Raw genomic sequence first — 8,604 nt, 5'->3', positions numbered from 1 at the left:
AACAAGGGGTGCAAGCACCCTCCATGAAAAACATGACCACACCATAACACTACCGCCTCCAAATTTTACTGTTGGCACTATTTATGCTGGCAGATGAGGTTCACCGAGCATTCACCTTACTCATGTCCTGCCATCGGATTGCCACATTGTATACCATGATTCATCACTCGACACAACGTTTTACCACTGTTCAGTCGTCCAATATTTACGCTCCTTGCGCCAAGCAAGGCGTCGTTTGGCATTTACCGATGTGATGTGTGGCTTATGAGCACCCGCTCGACCATGAAATACAAGTTTTTTCACCTCCTGCCTGTCGTAGTACTTGCAGTGGATCCTGATGCAGTTTGGAATTCCTGTGTGATGTCCTGAATAGATGTCTGCGACCCCCTTCAACCATCGTCAGCCTCTGTCAGTCAACAGATGGGGTTAACCTGTATGATTTTGTGCTGTATGTGTCCCTTCACATTTCCATTTCACTATCACATCAGAAACAGTGGACCTAGGGATGTTTAGGAGTGTGGAAATCTCTCGTACAGACGTATGACCGAGCGAGGTGGCGCAGTGGTTAAACACTGGACTCGCATTCGGGAGGACGACGGTTCAATCCCGCTTCCGGCCATCCTGATTTAGGTTTTCCGTGATTTCCCTAAATCGCTCCAGGCAAATGCCGGGATGGTTCCTTTCAAAGGGCACGGCCGACTTCCTTCCCTAATCCGATGAGACTGATGACCTCGCTGTCTGGTCTCCTTCCCCAAAACAACCCCCAACAGACGTATGACCCAAGTGACACCCAATCAACTGACCACATTCGAAGTCCGTGAGTTCCTCGGAGCACCCCATTCTGCTCTGTCACGATGTCTAATGACTACCGAGGTAGCTGATATGGAGTACCTGGCAGTAGGTGGCAGCACAATCCACCTAATATGAAAAACATATGTTTTTGGGTGTGTCTGGATACTTTTGATCACATAGTGTATATTACCTGTATTTCTTTATAGCTTACTCCTTTTTTTTTTCTTAGGATTTTGAACATCTTGCACCATTTTACATTGCCAAACCATTTTTCTATGACAGTGAATCATATGAGTGTCTCTAAACTTTTCTTCAACCATGCTTCCATTATCAAACCCAAAGTCAGGACCACCTCTCTGGTGCCTTTACCATTCCTAAAGCCAAATTAATAGATCCTCAATTTTCTTTTCCATTCTTCTGTGTATTAGTCTTGTCAGAACTGGGATGCATGAGCTGTTAAGCTGATTGTGCAATTGTTTTTAGCACATATCTGCCCTTGCTGTCTTTGTAATTGTGGGGGTGATGTTTTTTTCCAAAAGTCTGATGGAATGTTGCCTATCTGATAGATTCTACACAACAACTTGAATAGTCGTTTGGTTACCACTTCTCCCGATTATTTTAGAAATTTTGATGGAATGTTATTTATTCTTTGCGCATTGTTTGATGTCAGGTGTTCCAGAGCTCTTTTATATCCTGATTCTAGCACTGGATCCTCTATGTCATCTCTATCAATTCGATTTCTTTTTCTTTCACATCATCAGACAAATCCTCCCCCTCATAGAGGCTGTCAATGTATTCTTTGCACCTATCTGCTTTTTCTTCTGCGTCTAACAGTGGTATTCCCACTGCACTTTTAATGTTACCATACTTGTTCTTAAATCCACCAGTGTGTTTAGTCTTTTGTATATGCTAATTCATTCCTTTCAACAATAATTTCTTCTTTGATTTCTTCACATCTTCCCCACAGCCATTATGCCTTGGCTGCCCTGCACTTGCTATTTATTTCATTCCTAATGGATTCATATTGCTGTATTTCCCTGAACATTTTTGTCCTTCTTTTGTTGATCAGGTGAGGTATTTCATCTGTTATCCAAGATTTCTTCACAGTTACCCTCCTTGTACTTAATGTTTGTCTCTCCATCATCTCTGATTGCCCTTTTTAGAGGTGTCCCCAACTCCACAACTGAACTGTCTACTCTGGTATTCCTTATTGCAGCATCCAGATCCTTGGCATACTTCAAATGGGTCTCATCATTCCTCAGTACTTCTGTTTTACACTTCCTTCCACACTGATTCTCCTGGACAACTGTCTTAAACTTCAGTCTGCTCTTCATCATTACTAAATTGAGGTCTGAATCTATATCTGCACCTGAGTATGCCTTACAATCCAGTATCCGATTCCTGAATCTCTGACCATGATGTAATCCAACTGGAACCTTCCCGTGTCCAGTGACTGTGATTCCTGAACAGAGTATTTACTAGTACTATCTGAAATTTATTGCAGAACTCTCTCATTCCAAGTACCAAACCCATATTCTCCCATATCCTCTTCTTCTTTTCCTTCCCCAGAACTGCATTCCAATCCCCCATGACTATTTTCATTTTCTGTTACATATTGAATTACCTGTTCAGTATCCTCATATACTGTCTCTGTCTTCATATGTTGCTTGCAACATCAGTATATATACCTGAACTGTAGTTGTCAAATTTGGTTTTCTGTTGAATCTGATGAGAACAAGCCTGTCAATGAACTGTTCACAGTAGCTCACTCTCTGCTGTACTTTCCTATTCATAACAAATCCACTTCTGTTATACCATTTTCTGCAGCTGCTGATATCACCCTATATTTGTCTGACCAGAAATGATTATTTTCTTTCCATTTCACTCCACTGCACTTTACTACACCTAGACTGAGTCTTTGTAATTCCCTTTTCAGATTTTCTAGCTTTCACGCAGTGTTGAAACTTCTGACGTTCCATCCCATTATTGGCTATTCCATCTTTTTCTCATGGTCACCTCCCTCTTGGCAGGCTCGTCCTGGAGATCTGAATGGGGCACTGATCTGGAATCTTTTGCCAATGGAAGGATCATCATGACACTTTTGCAGTTGACAGGCCATTTGTCCTGTGGATCTACAGGGTGATTATAATTAAACTTTCAAAACACTGTAGAAATAACACCACTGGACAGAATGACGTCAAATTGTAATGGAATATTATCGGAGGAGGGGGGAAATGTATGGCAAAAGAAAAAAATACTGTGAAAATCGATCAATAGATGGCACTGTATGTGTCAGAATAAATAAATTAAAACACCTGTCATGTGCACGACCCATTGAAGTTGGTATAAACATGCTGGGTACGCAGCTTTTCCTTCTTTCACATCTGCAACATTCGCCATGACTGTCTCAGTGCAGGATTGTGCTCTGCTTGTAAAGCCTTGTTACAAGAATGATGACTGTGCACAAGTCACTCTGCAGAAGTTCTGGACTCTGAAGGATTTGAAAAAAGTCTGATAAAAATGATTCGGAAATTTGGAAAGACAGGTCCTTTTCTTTTGGTTTGCAACCTGCTAGAGGGAGAAAACAAATTGATTCAATGTCAGTGGAAGCAGTGGCCACAGCAATGTAGGAGGAGACGAATGGTGGTGTGCAAGCATGTACTACATGGAGAATTGCCCGAACATTGGACATACCCGTGAGCATAGCACATAAAATCCTACAAAACATCCTTCTTTGCTATCCATTCGAAATTACCCATGTGCACGAGTTGCTTCCTGTTGACCTGCCAGGAAGAGAGACCTTTGCTTTATAATTTCTTGCTTGTGTGGAAGTGGACAATGATTGCCCAAGGAAGATTTTGTGGTCAGATGAAGCCCACTTCCATCTGACAGGATATGTCAATACACAGAACTGTTGAATATGGGCAACAGAAAATCCACACGCAAATCAACCATTACCACTTCATCCTGAAACAGTCACTTATCACAGGGCCAAATTTTTTTGAAGAGACAGGTGCTTCTGGTTCTGTTAACTGTACTGTCGCTGGTAAGCACTACGAGTGTCTTTTTCGCAACCACATCATTCCTGCTTTCCAACAGTATGTGTGGATGAGATCATTTTTATATAAGATGGCGCACCTCCGCACATTGCAAATGCAGTTATGCAGCTGCTGAAGTACCATAGCTAGAAATACCAGCCACCATTTCCCTGATCTTAATCTGTGTGACTTCTGGCTCTAGGGCTATCTGAATGATGATGTTTTCAGTGTTCCTATTGCAAACCTAGCTGCATTCAAGGCATGCATTTCACAACACATTCTGAATGTGACCCCGGAAACACTTCGATCAGTTGTGAAACATGCTGTTTCTCAATTTCAACTTGTTGCAGAAAATGGTGGACACCATATTGAACATGTTTTCACTTGTCACACGGAAATTAATATTCGAATTTGATTTTGACTGATGCTTAATATGCAGTTTTTGGCCTCAGGACAATTAAAAACCAATTTTTCCTATCCGATGTGATATGACCTTGCTGTGGTGGAAGGGCTTACGTAACTATCAGTATCTCACCTGTACACCCATGCGCACTGAGCAGAACAGTTTGTTTAACATCAAACGTACACCTTAGGCATTGTTGTATGATTCATTTGTCATTTGTAGTCGACCAGTATTAAATTATGAGGCTTACAGTGCCATCTATTTCTACATTTTGTAACTATTTTTCTTTTGCCATATGTCTTTCCCTTCTCTGATAATATTCCGTTGCAATTTGACATCATTCTGACCAGTGGTATTATTTTTACAATGGTTTGAAAGTTTAATTATAATCACCCTGTACATTTTGTGTCTTTAATGCATTGAGTTCCATCACCTTATCTCAGCAGTGGCTGGCTTGACCATGGGACCTAGAATGTTTTAATTATTGGTCGAAGATGCTATCCCTACTACTGCTTGGTATCTGTTGATACACTATGGAAGTTTTCTTGATGGTTAGCATGGTGCTTGCCAATATGTATGAGCTGGCACTGAGTGGCACTGCACTAACTGTTAAACAGTGTACTGCTTGACCTTGTGTTACATCATTTATTTAATTGCATTTCACATTCATAGCCACAACCAAATGCCACATATGAACATGAACAGCACTGTGATGCTCATTTTTGTGACCTGGTTACTTTCTTGCATCATCTCCATCACAGCTGTTAGCCGGAGTGCAGTGCAAGCTGCAAATGTTGTCAACACTTTGGGAGATTTCTATCCGTAGCATTCCTCTCACTGCGATGGGCCATGGTGCTTACTAGTTTGTTCCCCACACCGTCCGCTGAAATGATGCAAGAAAAATTGAACAAGCTCTCTGCTGTTGGCTTATGGCAGAAAAATTAAGATCCAGCATACTGGATCTATGTGATTTCGCTGTATTGAACAGTTTTCACTTTTTTTTCATCATGTTCTCAGCTTTTGCTGTTATCCAGATGACTGTACATTGAAAGTACTTTCAACACAGCATGCACTGAAGCATAATGTGTAGATGTCACATGTCAGGAAAGTGTTGGCAGCCATTTAGAATCATCACTAAAATGAAATATGAATTGAAAGCAAAATTGCTTATTTAGGTATACCAAACTATAGGATGGCTTTGTGGCCTCTCCTCTGGTAATTACATCCATGTAATTAAGTGAGTAATGAAATATTTTCTGTTTGTTTGTGAGCATTATTCTATGCTTTACAGTACGTGTAAAGTCACATTCCTGTTCTTAAAGTGTTATTACCCCAACGGATCTATCTTTTGACCCTTATTTTTTAATGCATTTAAAAGATCACTAGGAACAGGCTACTGCTATTTTTTTATTTAAAGCATTATTATTTATTTAATTTGTTTATTTCAGTTATAACCTCCTAACCTTAATATTGAATGGATGATACAAAAGTTACACTCACTGCCAAGTAATGTTAGCATGATTCAATTAAAAAAATTATCAGTCTACATTGGACAATTTACATCCAGCAGCCATTGTCTCTTCTCTCACTTATAATGCGTCCGTTTGTCTTTCTTTAACACTGCCACTGTTTCCACCACACCTCAGCAGCTCAAAAATTCTGGATGGTCCAACTGTGCCCTGTAAGCACATGTTTAAAATTTCGGTAAAAAATGCGCTCTACCATATACATGCGTGTTAATATTCACTAGTCTGTAGGGGTCCAGAACCTCCCCCCTCCCCAGAAAAATACATAAATAAATAAAAAAATAAAAATAAAATAAAAATTTGCCTTTTTTTCCACTGGCTCAGTAACACTTCACTCTTCCAAAATATAAATAAAGAAACTTATTGGGCAAGTAGGTAAAAAAACGAGGGCTCATAGAAATCCTTGGGTGACAGAAGACATATTGAATTTAACTGATGAAAGGAGAAAATACAACAATGCAGTAAATGAAGTACGCAAAAAGGAATACAAACGTCTCACTTCTCGACAGGAAGTGCACAACGGCTAAGCAGGGCGGCTAGAGGACAAATGTAAGGATGTAGAGGCGCATATCACTAGGGGTAACATAGATACTGCGTACAGGAAAATTAAAGAGAACTTTGGAGAAAAGAGAACCTCTTGCATGAATATCAAGATCTCAGATGGAAACCCAGTTCTAAGCAAAGAAGGGTAAGCAGAAAGGTGGAAGGAGTATATAGAGGATCTATACAAGGGCGATGTTCTTGAGGATAACATTATGGAAATGGAAGAGAATGTAGATGAAGATGAAATAGGAGATATGATACTGTGTGAAGAGTTTGACAGAGCACTGAAAGACCTAAGTCGAAACAAGGCTCTGGGAGTAGACTACATTCCATTAGAACTACTGACAGCCTTGGGAGAGCCAGGCCTAACAAAACTCTACCATTTAGTGAGCAAGATGTATGAGACAGGCGAAATACCCTCAGACTTCAAGAAGAATATAATAATGGCAATCCCAAGGAAAGTAGGTGTTGACAGATGTGAAAATTACTGAACTATCAGTTTAATAAGCCATGGATGCAAAATAATAACACGAATTCTTTACAGATGAATGAAAAAATTGGTAGAAGCCAATCTCAGGGAGGATCAGTTTGGATTCCGCAAAAATCTTGGAACACATGAGGCAATACTGACCCTACAACTTATCTTAGACAATAGATTAAGGAAAGGCAAACCTACGTTTGTAGCATTTGTAGACTTACAGAAAGCTTTCAACAATGTTGACTGGAATACTCTCTTTCAAATTCTAAAGATGGCAGGGAGCAAAAGGCTATTTACAATTTGTACAGAAACCAGATGGCAGTTATAAGAGTCGAGGGGCATGAAAGGGAAGCAGTGGTCGGGAAAGGAGTGAGACAGAGCTGTAGCCTATCACTGATGTTATTCAACCTGTATATTGAGCAAGCAGTAAAGGAAACAAAAGAAAAATTCGTAGTAGGAATTAGAATCCATGGAGAAGAAATAAAAACTTTAGGGTCCACCGATGACATTGTAATTCTGTCAGACACAGGAAAGGACCTGGAAGAGCAATTGAATGGAACAGACAGTGTCTTGAAAGGAGGATATAAGATGAACATAAAAAAAGCAAAACGAGGATAATGGAATGTAATCGAATTACATTGGGTGATGCTGGGGGAATTAGATTAGGAAATGAGATGCTTAAAGTAGTGAGTTAGTTTTGCTATTTGGGGAGCAAAATAACTGATGACGGTTGAAGCAGAAGCAGAGAGGATATAAAATGTAGACTGGCAATGGGAAGGAAAGCGTTTCTGAAGAAGAGAAATTTGTTAACATCGAGTATAGATTTAAGTATCAGGAAATCGTTTCTGAAAGTATTTGTATGGAGTGTAGCCATGTATGGAAGTGAAACATGGACAAAAAATAGTTTAGACAAAAAGAGAATAGATGCTTTCGAAATGTGGTGCTACAGAAGAATGGTGAAGATTAGATGGGTAGATCACATAACTAATGAGGAGGTACTGAATAGAATTGGAGAAAAGATAAATTTGTGTCACAACTTGACTAGAAGAGATCAGTTGGTAGGACACATTCTGAGGCATCAAGGAATCATCAATTCAGTATTGGAGGAAAGCACAGATGGTAAAAATTGTATAAGGAGACCAGGGCATAAATACACGGCACAGATTCAAAAGGATGTAGATTGCCGTAGTTTCTTAGAGATGAAGAAGCTTGCACGGGATAGAGTAGCATGGAGAGCTGAATCAAACCAGTCTCACAACCGAAGACGCAAACAACAACAACAACAACAACAACAACAACAACAACAACAACAACAACTACTACTACTACTACTACTACTACTACATACTATTGTTACATCAGTACAAATGAAACTTTGAGACAGTCTACAGTTTTAAAAGCATTCAAGTTTTTGGCAATGACTATACTGTTTAAGCCATGATTCTCTTACTTCAAGTTTTAGTGATCTCAGACACCATACTTCCACTCCATAGATACTGATATAAGTTTTCAGTGCTAAATTAACATTTGGCCACAGTGGAATGTGAGGTGCAGAGAAAGCAGGAAGGAGAACTTTGACACAGTGTTGAGCAGGGACGAAAGAGGGAGCATGTTATCTGTCTGCTACACACTGATGGCACTTTATGCACTGATAATCAGCAGCCAAGGTGTAAATTACACATGGAAGTAACAAGGTTATATGAAACAATATTGTACAGCTTTTCGTGTTCAGACACACTCATTATGCTATTTATTTTTCAGTTCACGCTCACAATAAAGCTTCACCATGTTACTACACTGCTGTCACTGTTAGATCTATGAAGT

This window comes from Schistocerca serialis, chromosome 1, assembly GCF_023864345.2.
Source record: "Schistocerca serialis cubense isolate TAMUIC-IGC-003099 chromosome 1, iqSchSeri2.2, whole genome shotgun sequence".
In the NCBI taxonomy this organism is placed as follows: domain Eukaryota; kingdom Metazoa; phylum Arthropoda; class Insecta; order Orthoptera; family Acrididae; genus Schistocerca; species Schistocerca serialis.
The sequence above is the reverse complement of the archived record's forward strand: the minus strand, read 5'-3'. Positions refer to the sequence as shown.